This window comes from Pongo pygmaeus, chromosome 6 (genome assembly GCF_028885625.2).
Source record: "Pongo pygmaeus isolate AG05252 chromosome 6, NHGRI_mPonPyg2-v2.0_pri, whole genome shotgun sequence".
Lineage (NCBI taxonomy): Eukaryota > Metazoa > Chordata > Mammalia > Primates > Hominidae > Pongo > Pongo pygmaeus.
Window position 1 is genome coordinate 146,961,213 of NC_072379.2, and position 25,884 is coordinate 146,987,096.

The 25,884-nt window shown below is 37.1% G+C and overlaps 1 protein-coding gene and 1 non-coding gene across 3 annotated transcripts in view; both read left to right on the forward strand.

Moving 5' to 3' along the window:
- CNTNAP2 (contactin associated protein 2) overlaps positions 1 to 25,884 on the forward strand; it is a 2,269,257-nt gene that overhangs the window by 1,673,148 nt on the left and 570,225 nt on the right. The window lies entirely within an intron of this gene.
- On the forward strand, positions 8,415 to 8,518 carry LOC129041759 (U6 spliceosomal RNA). The gene has a single exon (XR_008503915.1). It is a non-coding gene; the product is annotated as a U6 spliceosomal RNA (small nuclear RNA).

The window sequence follows — 25,884 nt, forward strand, 5'->3', positions numbered from 1 at the left end:
GGGGTAGACTTATTTCTTGTCACTCCCTAGGGCCTTGTTCTTAGATGAGATTTCTACGTTGTTTAGTTGTTTACTCCTCTAGCATAAGGAGTATTAACCACTAACCACCACACTTCATATATCAGCACGTTGAATTGAAATAATGGGGAGGTTAAAACATATCACTGCCTTTGAGGTATGAAGCCATGCGCCCTGAAAAAACCTGGCTCCCACCCCTAATTTTTGCCTAAAGAAGTTGGATACCACTGCAATTTGCTCTGAAGTTATACATGTTATTTTCTTCTAGGGACTATAGGATGAGAGGGGTACAGTTAGGTTTCTTTTCGGAACTAAACACATTAGCAGTAACCTGCAAAAATCAATACCAATTACTTGCAAGGAAGAGCTAAAAAAAAAAAAAAAAAAATTACTGGAGCTACAGAATATGCCCATAGGTGAATGGCTTAAAACAAAGAAAATACTGGTATAGCTGGTACTCTCACAAAATAGAAGCAAAAGTAGTAAAGTTCTCTTTTATTTATTTTGGCATTTTGGTATTAATTTGTAAAATCCAACAACTGTTATATTTAAAAAGAAAAACAAATATAGCAGCAAATAACTCAATATAAGAAGGCTATTTTACTGAATCCCTGGCATGACTAAGGTTTGTGTTGTCTTTCTAGCAGACATCAAGGCATTCAGAAGGTGTATGCGGATGGCTAATCTATATAAACTAGCAAACCTTGTATTCAACACCCAGACATTCTGCATGCCAATATTATGTGTTTAGTGTCTCAAGATTCTATTCAGCAGAAATTCACTTTGAGGGGCTTGGTGAAGCCTTCAGAGGTTTAACTGTGTAGTCTCTCCTTTATTCAAAAGGCTGAAATAATACTTTTTCAGTTTCTGGAATTCTTAAGCTTGCATTTCAGATTAAACTATCGCAGAGAGTAGAATTTCTTCCTTCCTTGTTGTCTTCTAGTAGTAAAGATGGGGCACGTATCTGTAAGATGTGGACCCAGAAACTCTACTCTCAAGTCTGGCTATGATGACAAAGTCTTGAGAAGCTAGTAAGCCTTGCTACATCATTCAAGTCCATGGTAGAGTTGTGTATGAATGTATGGAGAGGTGGAGGAAATTCCAAATACTACAGAATTTCCCCATAGTGAACAGCCCTGCTTACCAAACAATTGAGCCCATGTGGAAATGGTACCTATCATTAAATCTCACATCAGAAGGAACGAGTTTTGGCATGTCTGTATTGCCAATATGAGTATCATTTTTGATACTAGGTAACTATGGATCTTCTTGGACGGTCATTTTCCTGGACTTCAGTTTGGTCCTCCCTGGTCATAAAATGATATGATTCTTAATACTTGAAAAAATTGTCCCAAAACACAATATCAAACAAAAAAGCCCTCTTTTGCCAGCTTCCTTTTTTTTTTTTCTTTAATTGCAGAGCCTCAAATCGATACTTAAGAAGTAAGAGAAGTGAATGGTGGTCACACAATGCCTGAGAAAGAAAGCTCTGAGTAGTTGTCTGGGGGACACTAGTAACAAAAGAAGTGTGTCACGTGATACCATAATGGCATCCAGCACTTTCCATATAGGGAAGGCAGACAGGGAAAAGAAAATTTTGCTTAACGTGGATTGAGGAAGTAGTGGATTCAAGAAATGTAACGGAAATGAATTTTACAGTATTCTGAGGTACTGGTAAATTTACTTGCTACGGATTATACTGAAGGTAAAATGCTGCTTTAAATAGAGTCTAAGATTTTATGTGTCAAATATTTACCTAATTTTTAAAGCATTAAAAATTTTAGGATTCAATAGTTATAGTTACTTTCATCCTTTGAAACAAAAATAATTCTTGTTTCAATGTTATATGTTGAGCTGTTAAAAGAAAATTGAAAGAGGCACACAATATATACATATTTGTCTCTATGAGTTTGTGCAGTTTATAGATATCCTGAGCAGTGCTTCTAGTGAGCGTTCTTAGTAGCACCAGGTTGGTTGTTAATGGAGTATTGACCCAGCAATTTATTGAGGCAAGCCCTTCTGCTCTACTCAGAGTTGATGTGTTTTATATTATAATTTCATCTAATACCTTATTTCACAACTTCAATTAATATAGTTGGGTAGAACTTGAAGAAAGTTTATAACAAAACTATGAATAGGGTAATTCATTATTGTAAAAGTGTACTTTGAGAGGAGAAACTAGGATTGTTGTTCCTCAGAAAGAAAACACTGATGTATGATAATAGTATTCTCCAATAAAATTGAAAATAAACATCTAAAGAGACATAACATTTCTGTTGAGCATAGAAACCCTGCACTCGCTATCTGCAAACACTGGGATAATATCTTTCACAAAATGTTTACAATCCAGATAAAAAGAGAAGATATATATGCAGCAAATCTAGAGAAGAGATGAAATAGAGAAGAAATGAGAGAAGAGATGACAACCACTAAACAAAGGGTGGAGAGAGAGAAGTGCTCTGAGAGTTGGTGGGCAACAGAGATCTCTCTGCACTGAGGAGGCCAAAGAAGGCTTTTTAGAAAGATGATATGGGGTGTGGGTATTGAAGATAGAAGGTGGAATGTAAAATATAAGAAAAAAGGCAAAGTTTTTGCATGAAACCTTAAGGTGACCTTTCTCACTTCGGTTCCTTGGTTTTTGTAGAGGGATAGTAGGTAGTAAAGTTAGGGCGAGGACTTTGAGGGTCGATTGAGGGTAGTAATTTACATCAGGCTAAGGAGTTATAGGTCTTCTCCTATAAGCCAGGCAATAGAAGGCCATCAGAAGTTTACAAGCTGGGATATAATATGACTTTTATAAACAGCAATATGCCAGTTGTGTGAAAGATGAGTTTAGAGAAAGACTGAAGCTCAGAACACTAAGAAAGTGTTTTAATAGTGATAGGGAAAAATTAATTGGATATTTTGGATGAGCTCCTTAATAGAAATAATGAAAGGAACACAAAAGGAAAATGCAAAATCCAGTTCAATGAATACTTAAAATGTATAAGTGATAGTATAATCCTATAATTTATTCTGAATTAAGAATCCATAATTCTGATTCTATAACTGGAACTATCCCGGAATTCTATGTCCTATTTGATATTAGTTTGACTTAAAGATTGGCTTATGCCTCAATCAATCAATTTGATGGTGACCAAGAATTTCCTTTCAATTTACAGTTTAATATTGGCCAGAGAATGGAAAGTAAAAAGCCATAGCACATGCTATATATATGATCCATAGACTTATCAAATTTAAATTTAATGGGGACTCCAAAACAGCCATTTGGCATTTATACCCCAGGTTTTTTCTAATGTTTTATCAGAGATATCAAAGAGGCTTCAAACTCAATTCACTGGCTTATATAAACAGCAAGCTATTTCAACAAATAGAGAACTCTGGGATAAATAAAAAGGGCTTGGAATTTTTTTGAAGTGAAAAAATATGTGTAAAAAATGCATTTCTAATAGTCACAGGACAAAAGTGGACAGAATTTCCCATTACAGTAAAATTTAATGAATTCAATTGGTTCTTTTAACCATCATTATGGTCTCATCAAGAAATAAGAAAGAATATCCTTAAGTGGATATCCCCCTTTACATAAAAGCTGAACACATTTTTTTTTCTTTTTTCGAGACAGAGTCTAGCTCTGTCGCACCAGCTGGAGTGCAGTGGTGCAATCTCGGCTCACTGCAAGCTCCGCCTCCTGGGTTCACACCATTCTCCAACCTCAGCCTCCTGAGTAGCTGGGACTACAGGCACCCACTACCACACCCGGCTAATTTTTTGTATTTTTAGTAGAGATGGGGTTTCACCGTTCATGGGATAAAAGCTGAATACGTTTCAAGGACTGAAATCCCTGCTATAATAACTTTAGTAATTACTCACTGTTGATGAAAAATATCCTAGGCCAAAAGTTTTCTCTGTTTGCCTCAAGCAGATGGAGTAAGGGCTCTGAGTCAACCTGACTTCCCTCTGCATGGTGTCAAGCACTGTGTGGCTTCGTGGCCTTGCAATCCAGTTAATCCCTAGGAACCAAACTTACCCAAATGGTTGTGTAAGTTGTACATAGTAAATGTAAAGTGCTTAGCATAGCACATAACAAAAAAATTTGTTGAGTAAATGAATATTTTGCTCCAAATAGTGTGGGCCACAAGATCTACTAAACAAATTAGATTGTAAAACTTGTCAAGGGATATCCTCTGTGTATTTGGCAGAGGATAGAGGAAAGAGATTTGTAAAATGATTGAAATATGTTACTTACCTTTAGGATTTTTTTCTTGCCAAGCTTTGGGTTTTGAGCTTGGGGATCTTAGAGTCACAGGAAGAAGAAATAGATAGCTCCTGTGATGCTGGCTATATTCTCATAGAGCCCAAAAAGGTGGGAAGGAGATGATTTAGAAAGGATGAGAGGGTAGAGTGCTGGGGAGGTTTCTGACCAGTTGTTTTCCAGGCCAAGTAATGCAATGACTTCTTGTATTAAACCCATCATTTATTTAATCAAAGATAAAGCATATTTCTATTATTTCTATAATAATAGAAATTCTACAGGAAAGGAGAGAAACCTTTAAGTTTTCCCTGAAGAAAGCCATTCTTCCTATTCTTATGATTTCTGATGCCAGCTACACTACTTTCAAAACACGCGATCCTTTAGGGTACAGAGGAGAGAAAAGGAATTCGTTTAAAATATGATTTTCTAAGTAGATCATCAACGAATGAAGAAAGAAACTAGAAAAAAGGGGGAAGAAATGGGTGAGTGTAGTATACTTATTTCAGATATGAAGATGTGCTTCCAGGTACAGCACTAGAGGTACAAATTTATTCTAGAGCTTTGTTCACTGGTACTTACTATCTCTGGAACTACAGTCACTGCAGAACCAGGGCATTGAAGCCCAAAGTTAATACAGATTGTAGGGAGCAGACAAAATTGGATCCAAGTCAATATTTCCTTGTTTTCTAGCTGGAAGGGGCTTGGGCATTTCATTTAATACCACTGAGTTTCAATGTATTCATATGTAAAATGAGCCTCATAGAGGTGTTATAAGGAATCATAGATTACTGTATTCTTCCTTTCTGTGACATAGGCACATTTCACATTTTAATTGGGATGATTCTTAAAATCAGTGGCACATCTTTTTTGGAAGTGCCACATAAAATCTTGGGGCATCAAACAATAAATTGTATCTTAATTTGATAAAATACATGAAGGTAATAAAGGCAAAGTACATCTGACAATATCTGGCATCTAATAAGCATCAGCAAATTGTTTTGGGGTGATGCTCAGTGCTGTTGCTGTTACACCATGCTACACCACTCAGAGAAGCATCTCTTCATAAATGTTCACTGATACTCCAGCTCGAGTGAATGCAGTCTAGCGCATATTTTGTGAAAGAGTAAAGTCTTAAATGTCCTAGTTTCTCTAATCATCTAAAATATCATACTTTTAATATAAAAATAATAATAATACCTTAAAAATGAAATTATACATCTTTGGAACATTTATCACCTTCAAAGGACTTGCAATCCTCCTACATAATAATAGTACTATATTAATTAGTTCTTGGGTACAAAGAGTCTGTACTGCACATAGCACTCTGCTAGGCACGAGTTTTCCTTGTTTTTTCTAACACAACTTTGATATGAGCTAATTTCGCCACCAAAAAAACAGCACCATATGGCAAGTTCCCCATTTCCCCTAAAATAATTTATTGAGCCTTTAGTGTGTCCAAGTGACTGAACTCTTTAGGCTGAATTTTTCTCAAGATTTCTTCAGGACATCACAACATAATGCAGATTTTTTTTCAGGTGGCCCTCTACCAACTGGATATGAAATTGGATCAGCTGGAGGCAAGAACAGATGGGGTTGAGCAGCAGATGGAAAGATCCTGTTTAGGATATGCAGAATCACTCTGGCAAAATCAATCATGCCACAGGAGTTAGTTTCAGTTTGGTGAAAGAAAAATGAACTCAAGTAGACAACTGAGTTACTGGGAAATTAATACGAGCTCACACTTTAGAAAGTCTTGATTAAGTGTCAATAAGACAGATGAGCTAATGATGTTGAATTAAAAGTCTTAAATGTCACGTTTGTCAGTGATCGTAATAGCTCTCCATACTTAGTGCTTACTCTGTGCCAGGTATGTCACGTACGTATCTCATTCAATCCTCACAAAAACCCTGTGAGACGGGCATTTTTCCGATATCACAAATGCTGAAACGGAAGTGTTAAGTAAATTGATCAAGGTCATAGGACTCTAGGTAACAGAACCAGGATTGGAACTTGTCTGGCTAGCTGGAAAGCCCACACAAATCATGAACACTCTACTTTACTACTTTTCAGTGTTAAATGATGTGTATACAAGAACAATTGAAGGAGCATATGATCAATTTTCAGATATCCTAAGGTCCTTTCCACAGTAACAATTGGAACAGGCCTGTGATGGTCAGAGTGACCACTGGGCATCTGCCTGAATCCTTGTGGGGAATACAGAGCCGCTAGGGTGGCCACATGGTCCCCAGTAAAACAGAGGTCACAGGTGTTACACACAGGCTCTGGTGAATCCCACAGCGTCCCTGTAGAAATCTCACATCTGCTTACCCCGAGAAGGTCTCTCAGAATCCTGAAGCTGCCTTGCTCCAGAAGTGGATCTCCATAGCAACCTTAGGCCAAAAGAGTCTCAGGTACCCATTCTAGTCCAAACATGCTATGATGGACTTTGTTTCCATGGGGCATTCAATACATATGTGAATCTGAGATTGTGAGTGACTTGGAGTACATACTGTCTCAGTCCATTTGGGTTGCTATTTTAAAAAAAAAACATAAACTAGGTGGCTTAGAAACAACAGGAATTCATTTCTCTTAGCTCTGGAGGCTGGGAAGTCCAAGAGCTGCCAAGGTACTGGGGGATCTGGTGTCTGGTGAGGGGGAGTTTTCTGTTCATAGATGGCTCTTTCTAGCTGTGACTTTTCATGGCAGAGGGGAAAATGCACTCTCTGGGGCCTCTTGTATAGCGGCACTAATACCATATGTAAAGGCTCTGCATCTCATGACCTACTTCCCCCCAAAAGGCCCCACTTTGTAACATCACTTTGGGTGTTAAGATTTCAGCATATTAATTTGGTGGGGGTCACATAAACATTCAGTCCACTACATCTACTTTCTTCAAAACTGTAGGCAAGCTGTAAAGAAGGGAAAATCATTTCAGCCCAAGTATTTGCCCTGCTTTAACTTTGGAGCAAGAGCAGGAAATAGAAGGAACTTATCATTCATTGACTGCCTACTATTTGCCAAGCATGGAAAGACCATATAATTGGTTGGAGGGAAAATAAGACAAAAGTCTGAGCAACAGATGGAAACACATCTGCCAGGTGTCATGCTCTGTATGCATTACTTCATTCCATACAGCAAGCATTCTCTTGTATTAGCAAGTTCCTGCTGACTGCTACGCTACTTTTTCTTCTCAGCCAAATGTTCAAGAAGCAGGTACTGGTTATGAATAAGCATGGTGAAAACCCATTTTCTAAGAAACAGAAGAGATGGCAAGTGTATCCTCTCAAAGAAGTAAATTTTGTTTTCTGCCTTATTTTTCTCAAACAAAACAAGATTTTACCAATTCTATTACCATAGCCTTGCTATCTATACATAGATATCACAGAAATCTTAATCTTTGAGTTTTCAAGTTAGAGGAATTCTTATTAAGTATGACAGTTAATAATCTCCTGAGAGGCAAATATGCCTAGTAATATGAGAACAATAAGTGATTGTTGGGTCCAAACATGAATTAAAGCTGTATATGTTATGCCTTAAAGACATTAAATTAATCATAAATTATAGTGATTAATTACATTAAAACAATAGCATTATGAATACACAAGATAGACGTTTCAGTTTAAGGAAAAACCATATTTTAATAATCCCCAAGTACGCCTATATTCTGAGACACTAAAAATAATTATATGCTACTAACTATACCTGGAAAATGCATACACTCTTACTGAAGACACAGAAATGAACAGAACAGAACTAAAAATTGAATAAATTTTGTGACACATGATTTTTTTCATTGTAATATTTCTGAAATTGGGATGCATCTTAGAATCTATAACATCTTATAGTTACCTTCAGCCAGGTGGCAGTTGTGATGTCACAAGCAATGCTTGCATGTAGGAGAACAACGTGTAAGACACATGTCAGCATCTTGCAAGAAAACCTCAGAGACAATTACAGACCACTCTTATTATTCCTAGGAACTACTTGTTTTGAAAGACGATGGGTGAGACAGTGTATTATATATGTTTAACATACAGGAAGCAAAAGTAAAAAAAGAAGTCTAGTTCTATGTCATGCCAAATGACTTAAGAGTCTAGCACCACAGCATTTTAGTTGCTTAACAGATTTAAATGTTACATTGCACTTGCTTTGGCAGCTCATATGCTAACACTGGAACAATACAGGGAAGATCAGCAAGGCCCCTGCAAGAGAATGACACATAAATTCATAGAGATTCCATATTTCTTTGTAACACAAAGGATAAATGCTTCAGGGAATTGATACCCAATTTTCCATGATGTGATTATTACACATTGCATACCTGCACCAAAATATCTCATGTACCCCATGAATATATACACCTACAATGTACCCACAAAATTAAAACTAAAGTTAACATTTTTTAAGGAAATATTACCTCATCTTATCGCTTGATGGCATGGAAATTTATATTTTAAAACTGTTATATATATAAAATTATATAATTTTATAAGCATATAATTATATTTTTATATTTTTAAATAAATATATAATTTAATTATATAAACATTTAATTAAATTATACATTTAATTATATATTAACTATGTCATTTAATTATATATGTTTATATATTTATTATATAATATAGATCCATTATCTATATTTATACATAATATATTTAATATATATTATTTATACAGAATTATATATAATTAGGCTTAATAACTCTGAGTCAAAAACATGATTCAAAGAGTCAAACTCTACATGAAAGGAATTTTCAGAAATATCTCACCCAATTTACTTTGCTTATATTTTATTTTAATTATATTTAATTATATTTCAATATATTATATTTTTATATTTCAATATATTATATTTCAATATAATTCATTGAATTATATTGAATCGAAATATATTGAAATATATTTCAATATATTTTTATATTTCAATATATTATATTTTTATATTTCAATATATTATATTGAATTATATTTCAATATAATATATTGAATTATATTTCAATATATTATGTTTATATTTTTATATATTGCAATATATAAAATTATATTTCAATATATTATATTTTTATGTTATATTTCAATACATTGTTTTCATATTTTTTAATAAATATTTTATAATTTAATTATATGTAAACATTTAATTAAATTATACATTTAATTATATATTAACTATGTAATTTAATTATATATAGTTATGTATATTTATTCTATAATATAGATCCATTATCTGTATACATAATATATTTAATATATATTATTTATACAGAATTATATGTAATTAGGCTTAATAACTCTGAGTCAAGAAATGATTCAAAGAGTGAGACTCTACATGAAAGGAAGTTTCAGAAATATCTCACCCAATTTATTTTGCTTATATTTTATTTTTTGTGTATATGCAATAAATAATTTAAAAATTTATAATCAAGCTGAAAAGAGTTCTTTCGGCAAGCATAAAATTTTCCAGTGATTAAAATTTACTGAGTCCATTTATTTGGTGGTATTTTTCTTAGGTTTTTTTTTTTTTTCATGAAACAATGATAACTGCTGGCATCGTAGATACAACAAAATAGGGGTATAAAAAAATGCGGGAACATGAGGAGATGGTATACAAATCTACAGAGGCATGAAACAATACAAATTAGCGCCAGCCTGGAAGTTAGGAGATAGAGATTCCAGGCTTGGTTCCATAATTAAGGAGCTGCGTGATCTTGAGCAAGTCACTTAATCTCTCTGAGCTTCATCCATAAAATAAGGAGCTGTGATAGATAATTTCCGAGCTCCAGAGAGCAATGATGTAAACAATCAGGAAAATAGAACCTTCTCTCGGTGCTCCAAGGAAGGAAGGATCTGATATGGGTCACTACGTGCTTATGAGAGTGACGGAAAGGAGTCCTGAGGTTGAGGAAGGCCAGTCACTGCTGGCCTCAGCTTCTCTAATGGCTACTGAAGGATTAGACATTGCCTCCAGGCAGGTCAGAAACTCAAGAAATCTTCCCCACAGGTCACAGCAGCCTTCGGTATCTATTGGTGAACTTCTAAAGGCTGCTAAAAACCCTTTAGGTTCCAAACTCTGCATGTCAGCAGGCCACTGCCCCAATACACACTTCTCTGCCATCCAAATCTCCCACAGGGGCTTCTTACTGGTCGCATCCAAAACAAAGCTCGGTTTGGCAAGGGATTCTGGGAAATGTAGTTCCTACACTGCCCGTCCCTGTGCTGTAGGAGAGATCCTAGAATGAGGTAGAAATGGGCCTGAGTGTCACAGACAGAGATATCTGGTACCCCAGCTGGGGAGTGAGGGACTATGATGGCAACGCAGGGAAACAAGAGGGAGGGGACGGCATGAAGACAGATTCAGAAGTCATGGAAAGGAAGGTACACATCTGAAAGATGCCTCAAAGGAAGAATTGAAAGATTAGATAGGGGTTACTTTTTCTTTCCACACTAGTGAGTCAATATAATCTATAAATCAAGTCTCTTTAGCTCCTCTGCTGACTATCATGTTCTTTTTCCCTAGCTCTCCTGTAACAGGGAACAATACACCCTTTTTCTTGTAGCGCAAGAATAATGATTTGCTGGCAGAAGCTTCGTGAATCGGACTTTGCACAGAACATGTTATATTGTTTGGGAACCCAGCTAAATTTTTCCATAACTGCTTTAAAAGTGATTTCCATTTAAAGCGAGGTGGAACAAATTCCTGCTGCTGGCTAAATCTTCTTTTTCTTTTCCTATGAACAGAATCTCATAAGAAGGACTATTGCTCTTTTGTACTTTTCTGTGATGCATTTTGTGTTGGGGTCTATGGAGGAAGCCATCTAAAAATACAGAGTGCTGTAAAAATACCCTCGTAATTCTACTAGAATTCAACTTTTTAATAGCTGTCTTTCTTCTCCTTTTATATCTCCTTTTCAATTATTTCTTTCCCTTTGGTCCTCTGACAGACTAATGTTTCTGGGGCTTTCATAGACACCTACATCGACCAAATGGATCCATCTCCCACCTTTGAGATCCTCATTAAACTCTGGCAGAGTTTGGTGGCTACATGAACTCAAACCCCAGACGTATGGAGAAAGAATCACTTTCAATAGAAAACCTAACATCACCAGTACTTACAATTCTGACTAATTTTTGTCATAAATAAATACAATGGGCATCATTTGTGTCCATTTTGAGTCTGTATCTATGTTATATCACACTTTGCCTAATAATAATGCTGCTGTCAAGTTAATAAAGGTTTTAGCTTACATAAATAACATTCAGTTCAGTTGGGTTTATCTTAAACTGTACAGAGGTGCTTATTTTATTATAATTCAACTGAATCAGAAACTTTCTTTCTCTCTACTTGCTCACACTGGCTTCTAACCAACTCACGTTTCTTTAATGACAAGTGCTAAATAAACTTCACCTGGGGAATGATCCTCCAATAAGGATAAAAAAAGAATTGCCCCAGCTACCAAAGTATCATTGTTTCATCTCCAATGAAACATTCCCCTATAAAACCGTTTCTCTCTATGCGAGGACTTGGAGTAGGAATCCAGCTACAAATGTCAGGGAAGGCCCCACCACCACCATCACCACTGACTCAGAAAAGGATTAAAATATTTTAAAGAAGGAGGACCAGAGGCCAAAATGTCAGCATGGTCAAGAAAAAGTGAGCAGAGCTGTGAATCGAGTCATGAAGTTGTAGATTCATAGAAAACATGTAAAGCCTATAATATATGTAAAGGTAAATTGTCACTCCTCATTTTAAGGGTGAAGAAATGAGGCTTGCAGGAGTTAAGTGCCACACAGCAGATAGTGGCCAAGATAGTGGCCAAGCCAGGCTGAGTCCCATGTCCAAATCAGTGTACTGCTTGCTTCTCTGTGCGCCTGTCATCTTTAGTGGTAGTGAATGGATGAGGAGTATTGAGGTGAATACTCTAAGAAATAACACAGCAATAATGCTCAGGTGTAATCTAGTAATAATAATGATTTGAAATCAACATTATTGTAGTGACTTCAACTGTGTGCCCCAAAAAGATATGTCCAAGTTCTCACCCCGGTACCTGTGAATATGACCTTACTTGGAAACAGGGTTTGTGCAGATGTAATGCAGCTAAGGATCTGCAGATTAAGATCATCCTGGACTTAGAAATCTACTCTAAATCCACTGACTGGAGTCCTCATGAGAGAAAGGAGAGCTTTGACACACAGAGAAGCAGCTCATGTGAAGACCCATGTGAAGAGAGAGGAGGAGATTGAAGTTCTGTGGTCACAAGACCAAGAATGCCAGGAGCCACGAGAAGCTGGAAGAGGCAACAAACCTCCTCCCCTGGAGCTGCAGAGGGAGTGCACCTGCTGAGGCCTCCATTGTGGATTTCTGGCCTCCATTGTGGATTTCTGGCCTCCAGAGCTGTGAGCGAGTACATGCTGTGGTTGTAAGCCATCAAGTTTGTGGTCAGTTGTTACAGCAGTTTTAGGAAACTAATACAACTATGAAAACACCCAATCTAAAAAGCAATCCAGGAAGAAATTTTTGTTGTCCCAGTGGTTTGTTGTTGTCATTGTTGATTTTAACAAAATATAGCTCAAATAACAGTACTTTGAACTTTTCAGGTAGGAATAATTACACACATAACGGCTCCCCTAAATTTTTTTAGCCTAAAGACTCTGTCAACATTTAATATTATATAAAAGGCTCTGTCCACCTCCCCAGCCCCGTGTCCTCCCAGCCTTCCCCTTCCCCCAGTATTCCAGCCACACCGGTCTTCTCTTTGGTTCCAGAACATGCTAGGACCCTTCTCACTTCAGGCTTCTATATGCTCCTCCTTTGGCTGGCACACTCCTCCCCAACCCTGCACCACCTCCCCAGTCTAAATCAGCTCCAAAGTGCAACTCTACGGGAAGCCCTCCTGCCCCTTTATAATAGATCAGCCCCACACATACACCATCTTTGTAAACTCTCCTAACACCCTTTCCCTCTTCTTCACAGTCATGATCACTGTTTGTAATTTTTCATTTATAATATTTCTGGATTGTCTGTCTTTCCCACTGGACTGTCACTCTCTGAGGGCAGGCACAGGACGTTTTGCTCATCATGACATTTCATGGGTAGCATGATGCCTGGCATATAGCAGCCACTCATAAACATTTGGAAAATAAGTGAGTGATAGTATTTAGCCTTGGATGGAGCTCTTGTCTGTTATTCACACTTATAGCTGTTCTGTTTCCAAAATTTAAAATTGAAATTGTAGAAAAATCTGTACATAATCATAATTCGAAAATTAACTTATTTTAGTAATGTCTTAATTTTTCTCCTCTGAGTTTCTAAATGAATTCATGAAAGTTCTGCTCTGTCCCAAAGGCAATTCATAAATAAGTAAGCATAGCTAAAAGGGACTCAAACCTGTTACATTTCACCATGCCATCAGAGTTCATGGATAGGCCAATTTGCCCTAATTAGTATTATTCATTTGTATAATCAATAAGCATGTTGGGTACTGTATTAGTCCATTTTCATGCTGCTAATAAAGACATATCCGAGACTGGGCAATTTACAGAAGAAAGAGGTTTAATGGACTCACAGTTCCATGTTGCTGGGGAGGCCCCACAATCATGGCAGAAGGTGAAAGGCATGTCTCACATGGTGGCAGACAAGAGAAGAGAGCTTGTGCAGGGAAACTTCCCTTTATAAAACCATCAAGATTCATGAGACTTATTCACTATCACGAGACTAGCACAGGAAAGATCCACCTCCATGATTCAGTTACCTCCCACTGGGTCCCTCCCACAACACATGGGAATTGTGGGAGCTACAATTCAAGTTGAGATTTGGGTGGGGACACAGCCAAACCATATCATTCCACCCCGGCCCCTCCCAAATCTCTTGTCCTCTCATTTCAAAACCAATTATGCCTTCCCGACAGTCCCCCAAAGTCTTAACTCATTTCAGCATTAACTCAGAAGTCCACAGTCCAAAGTCTCATCTGAGACAATACAAGTCCCTTCTGCCTGTGAGCCAGTAAAACCAAAAGCAAGTTAGTTACACCCTAGATACAATGGGGGTGCAGGCATTAGATAAATACACCCATTCCAAATCAGAGAAATTGGCCAAACTGAAGAAGCTAAAGGCCCTACGCAAGTCCAAAATCCAGCAGGGCAGTCAAATCTTAAAGCTCCAAAAAGATCTCCTTTGACTCCAGGTCTCACATCCAGGTCACACTTATGGTGGGCTCTCACAGCCTTGGGCAGCTCTGCCCCTGTGGCTTTGCAGGGTACAGCCTCCCTCCTGACTGCTTTCATGGGCTGGCATTGGGTGTCTACAGCTCTTCCAGGTGCATGGTAGTTCTCCATGAGCACCCTGCCCCTGCAGCAAATTTCTGCCTGGACATCCAGGCATTTCCATACATCTTCTGAAATCTAGGTGGAGGGTCTCAAACCTCAGTAATTGACTTCTGTATGCCTTCAGGCTCAATACCATGTGGAAGCTGCCAGGACTTGGGGCTTGCACCCTCTGAAACCATGGCTCAATCTGTACCTTGACCCCTTTTAGTCACACCTGGAGCAGCTGGGATGCAGGACACCAATTCCCTAGACTGCATACCGCACAGGGACCCTGGGGCCACCCCACGAAACCATTTTTCTCTTTTAGGCCTCTGGGCCTGTGATGGGAGGGACTGCCACAAAGGTCTCTTACATGTCCTGGAGACATTTTCCCCATAGTCTTGGTGAACAACTCGGCAGCCAGCTTGAATATCTCCTCAGAAAATAGGATTTTTCTTTTCTATCACATTGTCAGGCTGCAAATTTTCCAAACTTTTATATTCTGATTCTCTTTTTAAACTGAATGCCTTTAAGAGCACCCAAGTCACCTCTTCAATGTTTTTCTGCTTAGATATTTCTTCTGCCAGATACCCTGAATCATCTCTCTCAAGTGCAAAGTTCCACAAATCTCTATGGCAGGGGCAAAATGCTGTCAGTCTCTTTGCTAAAGCATAAAAAGAATCACCTTTGCTCCAGTTCCCAACAAGTTCCTCATTCCATCTGAGACTATCTCTGCCTGGATTTCATTGTCCATATCATTATCAGCATTTTGGTCAAAGCCATTCAACAAGTCTCTAGGGAGTTCCAAACTTTCCCACATTTTCCTGTCTTCTTCTGAGCCCTCCAAACTATTCCAACCTCTGCCTGTTACCCAGTTCCAAAATTGCTTCCACATTTTTTGGTATCTTCTCAGTAGGGCTGCACTCTACTTGTACCAAAATCTGTATTAGTCAGGGTTCTCTAGAGGGACAGAACTAATAAGATAGACATATATATAAAGGGAATTTATTAAGAGTATTGTCTCACACAATCACAAGGTGAGGTCCCACAATAGGCCACCTGCAAGCTGAGGGGCAAGGAAGCAAGTCCAAGTCCCAAAGCTAAAGAACTTTGGGTCCGATGTTCAAGGGCAGGAAGTAGCCTGCACGAGAGAAAAATATAGACCAGAAGACTAAACCAGTCTAGTCTTTCCACGTTCTTCTGACTGCTTTTATTTTGGCCACTCTGGCAGGTGATTAGATTGTATCCACCCAGATTGAGGGTGGATCTGCCTTCTCCAGTCCATTGACTCAAATGTTAGAGTCCTTTGGCAACACCCTCACAGACATACCCAGGAACAATACTTTGCATCCTTCAATCCAATCAAGTTGACACTCAGTATTAACCATCACAGGTACCTAATAGATAACAAAGATTGTATTTTAAAATATGTTTTAATCTATAGAAGAGAAAAAGAAGATAACAAGAACAGTAATGAGAGGTAAATCACAGTGAGGCTGGGTGGCAGTAAAGGAACATTTCCAGAGGCAGTCACTCTTGAGCTGAGTCTTAAAGAGTAGGAGAAAGTGAGTAAAGAAAGCCATCAAGGTTGTTTTAGGGCAGGGTTTCTCATTTTTGACATTTTTCACAGAATAATTCTTTGCCGTTGGGGGCTGTCCTGTGTGTTTTAGGATCTTAACAGCATCCCTGGCCTCTGTCCATGAGGTGCCAGTGTTACAACCAAAATGTCTCCTGAAGATTTCTCAATGAACTGAAAATAGAACTACAGTCTGATATAGCAATCCTACTACTGGGTATCTACTCAGAAGAAAAGAAATCATTATATAAAAAAGATGCCTGCACTTGTATGCTTATTGCAGCACTATTCACAAGATACAGAATCAACCTAAGTGTCTAATGGATAATTGGATAAAGACAATGTGGTGTATATATGTGCGTGTGTGTATATATATGTGTGTGTGTGTACCATGTATATATATGTATACACACACACACACACACGCATATATACCATGGAATACTACTCGGCCATAAACAAAAATGAAATCATGTCTTTTGGATGAACATGAATGGAACCGGAGGTCCTTGTGTTAAATGAAATAACTCAGAGGCAGAAAGCCAAATACCTCATGTTCTCACTTATAAGTGGGAGCTAAATGATGTGCACATATGGTCATAGAGCGTGGAATAATAGACACTGGAGGCTCAGAAAGGGAGGAGGGTGGGAGGGGGAATGAGAAATTATCTAATGGGTACAATGTACACTATTTGGGTGATAGTTATCCTAAAAGCCCAGACTTCCCCACTATACAATATATCTGTATAACAATACTGCACTTTTACCCCCTAAATCTATAAAAATTTAAAAATTAAAAAAACAAAAACAAAATGTCACCTGACATTGCAAAAAATCTCCCCTGGAATGCAGCATCATCCCAGTTAGCAACCACTGGTGGGGGCACAGCAAGGAGTCTATCTGCAGTTGGGGGCATCTGAGTTACTGCAGCGTGTCCAGGTAGCTCTAGGAGAGTGCCTGGGAGGGAGATAGGAGAGAAAGTACAACCCTGCTCTTACACAGGGGGTTTCTTGTGTTGTACTGGGGAGTTTGGAATTTCATCCTGAAAGCACTTGTGCGGAATCAAAGGATCTTAAGTAGGAGTGGACATGGGCTAATTTGTGCTTAAGATAAATCACTCTGATCACAGTGGAAAGGAAGGATCGAATGGAGATCAGAATGAATCTGAAAGAACTGAATGTAATCCAGAAGAGAAGTGATTCATGGGGACAGAAAGGAAAGCGAAGTTAGAAAGGTACTCACATCACGTCTCTAAGACCTTGTCTAGAATGGGATCTAGATTCTTGGTTTGGATGATCAGAAAGTAGAATCATAAATCTTGTCCAAAATCCACTTGGAAATTAGCCCTCATGACTTTATGGAAAAAAAAAATCAAACTCTTGAACTCAGAAAATTTACTTGTAAAGTTGGTTAAGCATAATCTGGGTGACTTCATGGTGTAATAAATAAAAATAGCCACTACCTCCAGCTTCAAATTCAATTAGGCCTTCAGCAAAGATTCTTTCAGCAAATTGTCAAAAAATATTAGTTTTTAAAGTAATCAATGTATTAGAAAACTGTAGTAAATTTTCACCCCCTGCCCCCAAGCAATGTCTAGATAAGTGAGACAGAGAGGCAAAATGAGTAATTGAGGCCATTTTTCTTGCCTGATTGTTCAGAAAATTGCCTCATTTCTTTGCTTTATTTTCTGAGTCCATATAAGGATAACAGAAAAAGTTGTATGTGTGGATATTTTTTACAATCTGAATCTTTGACAGTGTTGAGAGAGGTAGTCGCCAACAAACACACTATCACAGCATTTGCCAAAACCTCTGTTTTCTTTCAGGCTTTTGTCAGTATCTAAGGCAAGTCCTTTATATGAGAACTGACTAGATAAAATGTCATGAGCACCTCCTGTGAGGGAAAGATTGAGACTGAGATCTCAGTCATAAAGAGACTCCCCAGCTACAGGTGCTACAAGGTGTGCAAAGGCAATTAACAATTTGGGGCAAAGCGCAATTTTCATAGACTCTGTTTTGCAAAAAAAAAAAAAAAAAACCTATGCTACCTATTTCATAAAGTTCTTCACATTTCTAGCTCATGAGGAACACAGGATATTCAGGCCCTGCTAAAGGATATGAATAGGTCATCCAGGTTTTGATTAAGAGGTTGTTTGAACAAGTCCCAAATGGGAATAATTCAAATTAAAGCAAGAATGTGTCAATACATCTGAAATGTTGAAGAATGCAAAAATAGTATTTATACATAAATATGAAGTATAAATGGAATTTTTATGTGTTGATAAATTATATTTTTTAAATATTTGGCTTCAATGACAATATAAGAGAAATGAAATTCCTACTAATCCATAGAATAATGTGTACTTTCTTTTAAGAAATCACCAACCTTAAAATCACTAAAATATCATACATTTAACAAAATGGTAGATTTTAAATTATAAACCGAACTGAATTCAGAAAGTAAAAATTATGATACACAGGTTATATTGGTCAAAGTTGCCATTAATTGTTTATTATCATTAAAAATAAACACATATGTTTCGCTTCATGTGTGTTACACAGGTACTTAATATTTTATATGCATAATTCATTTGCTCTTCACAACCACAAAAAGTAGATACATGATTATTCCCATTTTGCGGATAAGGAAATTAACACCCAGGTGAAATACTTTACCAAAGGTCACATAGGTAGTGAGTAACAACTGTGTGATTAGGGGAGAGCATTATCCCTAAACTTCATGAAGAACAAGACACATATAAGCAATTAGTCTCTTACAGACTAAGAAATTTTGATAGAGACAATTTGTTACAGATGCATAAGATAGATAGTACAGCCAGTTCTGTGAATCACGGAGTGTTATATTTATTTCCACATATTCTATGTTAATAATATAATTTGTAATTCGATGTATTTTAAGTTTTCATTTAATAACTGCTATAAGTATATGCAGCTCTGAGAAAAAGGGGGAAGAGAATAATTTCAGCCATTTAAAAATAGCTTTTATATTTAGATTTAAATATTTCATTTGCATTTCAAGTATCTTTTTCTGCTAAAAATTTGGCCTGTCTGAATTTTAAAAGGCATTTGGGCTTCAAACTTTAGTTAATGGTAAAAAAAAAAAAAAAACTCAATATTTAATTTCCTGAAATAGTTCCAAATTACAGAAACAGAGAGAAAGCTTAAATACAACAGAACAAAAATTCATAGAATAGAATTTACGAATCACGATTCATACACAAAAGACCAAACCTCTCAATGAATAACTGTATTGTTGACAGTTTGGGAGGAATTTTAATTTTGTTTGTTTTTCTCAAATAGTGAGATCAGAGTCGAAAAAGCCTTAACATCTCCATATTAGAGATTCTGTAACTCACATCAGTTACGCCAGGCTCCAGCTACGTACTCTGAAAAGTATATTAAATCAGGATGATAATTGTTCAGTAAAATTTCTCCTAGAAGTATAGTAAATATGATTGATTTAATATATCATTGAGATTCTACTGGAAAAATGGCATAAAACAGCAACATTCTGTTGCCATTTTATAAGTTTCATTTTTGTAAAGTGACCATTAGCATAATATAGTAATATCATTATGACAATCTGCACAGACGAAAATATCTCAAGGCCAATATTACATTTTCATCAAGTAAATGACCATGTGTTTCAATAAACACAATTATGAATGTTAATATACCAACAGATTGAGTATTTTCATTTCTCAGCATCATTGTTTATAGGGAAAAACAAATTAATCATCTTTGAGGTAACAGGAGTGTAGACTTTTAGAACATAACCTGTTTCACTACAACTATTCTTGGTTTGCTGAATAAGAGTCAGGATTGTACTTCTGACTGTCCTCATCTGAGGTCATCTTATCTGTCCCCTCCTGAAGTAATCTTGTCATTACGTAAATATCCTAGGCAGCATTATCAATTTAGACCCAGAGAATTTAAGATTAATCACATCTTTATTTTGATAAGTATCCACAGGACACCCAATTGTACAGTAGAAATATGCAAAGAAACCTGTTCCTCCTGCCTGTTCTATCAGCTTGGACATTTCCTGAACAAGCTGTTCTCCAGCCCTGCACACCTGTGAGCAGGCCAGGGACTCTGTGGACCCAGCCACGCCCTGTCCATCACCAAGGCCACATTTGAGGCAGCTGAGATTGCCATCACTTTCACTTGAGTCCTTTTTAGCAATAGGCACGTTGGGCATTGGGATGGATGTGCAGGTGAAATGGACACAAACCAAAAATGGAAGAGGCAACCTGTCTATGGCCTTACCATCCCGAATGTGCCTGATCTCGGAAGCTAAGCAGGGTTGGTTTGGTTAGTACGTGGATGGGAGAAGAAATAACTAGCTGAGACTTCAGTATCTAGCTTACAGGCTGCTTCAGCCTTCAAGCACAACTTAATTATATCTATCACTGGGGAAGATCCTTTTCTGGAAAGAGGCAACATTTTAAGACCATTCAAGATTAACCCTTACTTGAGCAAAAAGAAATGTTTCTACTTTCAAATGCTTTTTGGTAAAAATCTTCAAAAAATAATAAATGCTTCAAAGAAGGTAAAATACTTAGGAATCCAACTTACAAGGGATGTGAAGGACCTCCTCAAGGAGAACTACAAACCACTGCTCAGCGAAATAAAAGAGGACACAAACAAATGGAAGAACATTCCATGTTCATGGATAGGAAGAATCAATATCATGAAAATGGCCATTCTGCCCAAGGTAACTTACAGATTCAATGCCATCCCCATCAAGCTACCAATGACTTTCTTCACAGAATTGGAAAAAACTACTTCAAAGTTCATATGGAACCAAAAAAGAGCCCACATTGCCAAGTCAATCCTAAGCCAAAAGAACCAGGCTGGAGGCATCACGCTACCTGACTTCAAACTATACTACAAGGCTACAGTAACCAAAACAGCATGGTACTGGTACCAAAACAGAGATATAGACCAATGGAACAGAACAGAGCCCTCAGAAATAATGCCGCATATCTACAACTATCTGATCTTTGACAAACCTCACAAAAACAAGCAATGGGGAAAAGATTCCCTGTTTAATAAATGGTGCTGGGAAAACTGGCTAGCCATATGTAGAAAGCTGAAACTGGATCCCTTCCTTACACCTTATACAAAAATTAATTCAAGATGGATTAAAGACTTAAATGTTAGACCTAAAACCATAAAAACCCTAGAAGAAAACCTAGGCAATACCATTCAGGACATAGGCATGGGCAAGGACTTCATGTCTAAAACACCAAAAGCAATGGCAACAAAAGCCAAAATTGACAAATGAGATCTAATTAAACTAAAGAACTTCTACACAGCAAAAGAAACTACCATCAGAGTGAACAGGCGACCTACAGAATGGGAAAAAATTTTTGCAATCTACTCATCTGACAAAGGGCTAATATCCAGAATCTACAATGAACTCAAACAAATTTACAAGAAAAAAACAACCACATCAACAAGTGGGTGAAGGATATGAACAGACACTTCTCAAAAGAAGACAGTTACAGACACATGAAAAAATGCTCATCATCACTGGCCATCAGAGAAATGCAAATCAAAACCACAATGAGATACCATCTCATACCAGTTAGAATGGCGATCATTAAAAAGTCAGGAAACTACAGGTGCTGGAGAGGATGTGGAGAAATAGGAACACTTTTACACTATTGGTGGGACTGTAAACTAGTTCAACCATTGTGGAAGACAGTCTGGTGATTCCTTAAGGATCTAGAACTAGAAATACCATTTGACCCAGCCATCCCATTACTGGGTATATACCCAAAGGATCATACATCATGCTGCTATAAAGACACAGGCACACGTATGTTTATTGCGGCACTATTCACAATAGCAGAGACTTGGAACCAATCCAAATGTCCATCAATGATAGACTGGATTAAGAAAACGTGGCATATATACACCATGGAGTACTATGCAGCCATAAAAAAGGATGAGTTCATATCCTTTGTAGGGAAATGGATGAAGCTGGAAACCATCATTCTCAGCAAACTATCGCAAGGACAAAAAACCAAACACCATATGTTCTCACTCATAGGTGGGAATTGAACAATGAGAACACTTGGACACAGGAAGGGGAACATCACACAATGGGGCCTGTCGTGGGGTAGGGGGAGGGGGGAAGAATAGCATTAGGAGACATACCTAATGTAAATGACGAGTTAATGGGTACAGCACACCAACATGGCACATGTGTAACAAACCTGCACATTGTGCACATGTACCCTAGAACTTTAATAAAGAATAATAATAATAATAAATGATTTTTCTGATTTGTTTTAAAAAAATCACTGTATTCCTTGGCTGCATAGCAGCAAATGTAGATAGTATAAGAACTACTTATCCTGGCATGGGTCCCCAAATATAGTTGCTTGAAAAAGTCTATATTGTGACCTTAATTTTTAGTCCTTTGCGTCTTTGGGAACTCCAGTGTGAAGAGAGGTATGCACAACCTCACGGTCCTAAGGTTGTTATCACATGGCCGAACATTTTACAACATGAATTCATGAATTATGTAGTGAATTAATATATCAAAGAAGATCTCGCCACACTTATCACAAGTACTCTTAGTTATAGCCCCACAACCTTAATTGTTATTGCCAAGAATTTCCATCCATCCACTCTTCCTATTTTGCAAACTACAATTACAGAGGAGGTGTGAATCAAAAGTTTTCTGTATCACTCCAAAAATGTGTTAGGATGTTTTGAAAAGTTCTGATTCCTTGATCTATGAGTGACTTAGCAACATGATTAGATGAGACAAAACCCATAGCTACACATCTTTCTCTAGAAGTCTTCTTAATGTCGACTCTTGACAAAATTTCAGATCCATTGAAAATTTCAAATACATTAAAATAAAAAAATTCACACTCTAATATTGAGATTGAGTAGCCTATACAAAGGCTTCCTTAAAGATTACATTTTTTACATTTTCTAGTTTTCATCCATTGCAAGCATGTTTGTAACTGCTCAGTGAATGGCTAATTTCAAATCTGTACAAGGTAATTCTCACATCTCTGTCATCTCACGGTTGACACCTATTGATTTTCTTTTTTTTTCTTTCATTCACTTTGAGATCTTCCTGGTCCTTGATATTGTGAGTGACTCTTGGTTGAAACCTAGACATTTTAGATTTTATTTTATGAGACTATGGATCCTCTGCTGGTTGAAACCTAGACGTTTAAGATATTATTTTATAAGACTATGGATCTGCTGCTGTCATCCTCTCTCTGCTTTTCTTTTTCTTCTCCACTTACTCCTACCCCTTTAACCCAGTGCTCAAGTAGGACCAGGGAAACATTAAAAGTTGGCCCACAAATGGAAGGAGCATTGTACTTCATGTGTCACATTTAAATTCTCCAGGAAGAAAGGGCTTATCAATAAAGTGTCTTTTTAAGTCACAGATGGCAGTAAGGCTGTGCTACCCCCACCTTTTCTTTCTATTCATTGTCTCCTAATGTCACTTATTTTCTGAAGTATCTAAGTAGCACCACCACTATCCAAGACTGACATTCTCCATTTATATTCAATCATAACTCACTAGTGAAGATTAACTGGGGAGGAGACAAGTCTGAATTAGAAATTACCAAAGTAGTATTTTAAAAGAAGTGCAGATTTATTGCATTCAATTCTAGACCTAATTCAGAGACATGGCTAGAACTGTTACTAAGGAAATGTCTTAAACGGCCTAATTTAAAGCATAGAGACAACCCATTTGTACGTTAGTAGAAAGTAATGTGTTTTAAATCCTTAACAATAGTTTTCTTGAGTAGATTAACTACTGCTTTAAAAATCCTATTTATTTATCTCCTACAAATACTAAGTAAATTTCAACAAAACCCTTTTCTGAATTTTCACAAATACTACAGGAGAGGAATCTAAATTAGAAGCTCGATTATCTATGATGTTTCTGTTTAGAAGGCACTAATTAAGCTGCTTTGCCCTGTGAGCACTAGAATTTGGGTTGGCACGGTCATTTCATAATCTGAAATCTAACACAATTATTTCTGGATGAGCCATTTGCCATAAAATTTAACAGGCTATATTAGCTGTTGGTTTGCATTGATGATCCATAAATACTAACCTTTATCTCTTGATATTTTTTCCCGTTCTTTTTTATGCTTAATTTAGAATTTGACTGATTAAGCATTTGCTTATATAAAGTGCTTACTGATACCAAAGACTCAAAACATTGTTGAGCATGTTTATGCTGCAAAGTGAATGAGAGTTGCAAAGTCTGACTTAGTGTAGAAAGATTGTAAGACTAGAAGTTACTTTTAGAAAACCTAAACTATCTTGTAGAAAAATTATCTCACGGTTTTTAAAAATGACAGTCGAAATTCAGAGAGAACAATTCAAGCTTGTTGCCAGTGGAAAGTTAACAGTTGTTTAGATCAGTTGTACACACTGTGCAAGATGTTTATGTGCTGACAGCTTGTGTGCCTACCTCCACATCAATTCAGCCATTATACCAGCTAATTCTTCTATCTAGGATTCATAACATAAAAATGTGCTTCCTCTTTCTGAGGGAAAGTTGACTATGGGTAGAGAAGAGTTGCCGTTATTTCACCTTGAAGAATAACAACATAAGCTCATGTGCAGTGAAATAGCAAACTTATTGGAAATGATTACTAGCTTCTTGAAAGCAAAGAAGTATATATTTTTTAACTTCATAAGGATTTAGAAGTTGATCATTCATCATCCCCTTCTGCACTCTGAGTGCTGAACCAGCTGAAAAAGAGATGGAAGCAAGTGTCAGACAGAAATCAAAACAGTAGCTCAGACTGTGTTTCTCTTGTGAAACACAAGGCCCTTCAAACCCTATTTTTTGAAACAGTGGCTAGGATACATGAAGTCATTACAGTATCAACTGCATACCCACAACATTTAGAAAATATAAAACTCCCCAGCCCCTACTTCAAGGTTATGTTCTCAGAACCAGATATATAGTGCAGTATAGCCCTGCACCATCCAATACAGTGGTTCCTAGCCACATGTGACTGTTGAGCACTTGTAATGTGGCTACTGTGACAGAGGAATTGAATTTTCATTGTGTTTTAATTAATTTAAAATTATATTTAAAAACTGATTCTCAATTCACCGTTGGAAGACTTTGAAGTCTACTTGAAACAATTTCAGGTATGTGCATCTACTTTTTCAACCATAAACTACATGGAACCTAAGTATAAATTAGTTATTTCTAATTAGAATAATTAATTCCATTAAAATGAAAAGACCAAATTGAGATATGCTCTCAGTACAAACTATATAAGAATTTTGAAGACACAGCCCAAGAAAGAGAATATAAAATAGCCCATTTATAATTGTTTACATGTTGAAAGAATTGTGTTTTGGATATACGGGATTAAATAAAACATGAAAATTGACTTTTAAAAATTCATCTGTTTCTTTTTACTTTTTTAACATGATTACTAGAAAATGTTTAATTACATATGTGGCTCACATTGTATTTCTGTTAGACTCACTCTACTAGAGTGTCATGTAGATTCACCCTCTAGTTGGTGTGTAAAAGTCACGGTGGAGATTTAATTGTATCTGGGGGAAGAAGAACAAACTAACGAAGGGGGAGAAGGAGAAAATCTTCTGACTCCCAGGAGGCCAACTGGTCTGGGCCAGTTTGTGTCTCTGCATGGCTTCTGAACCTGAACTTAAGTGGAAGAAATCTCCCACCA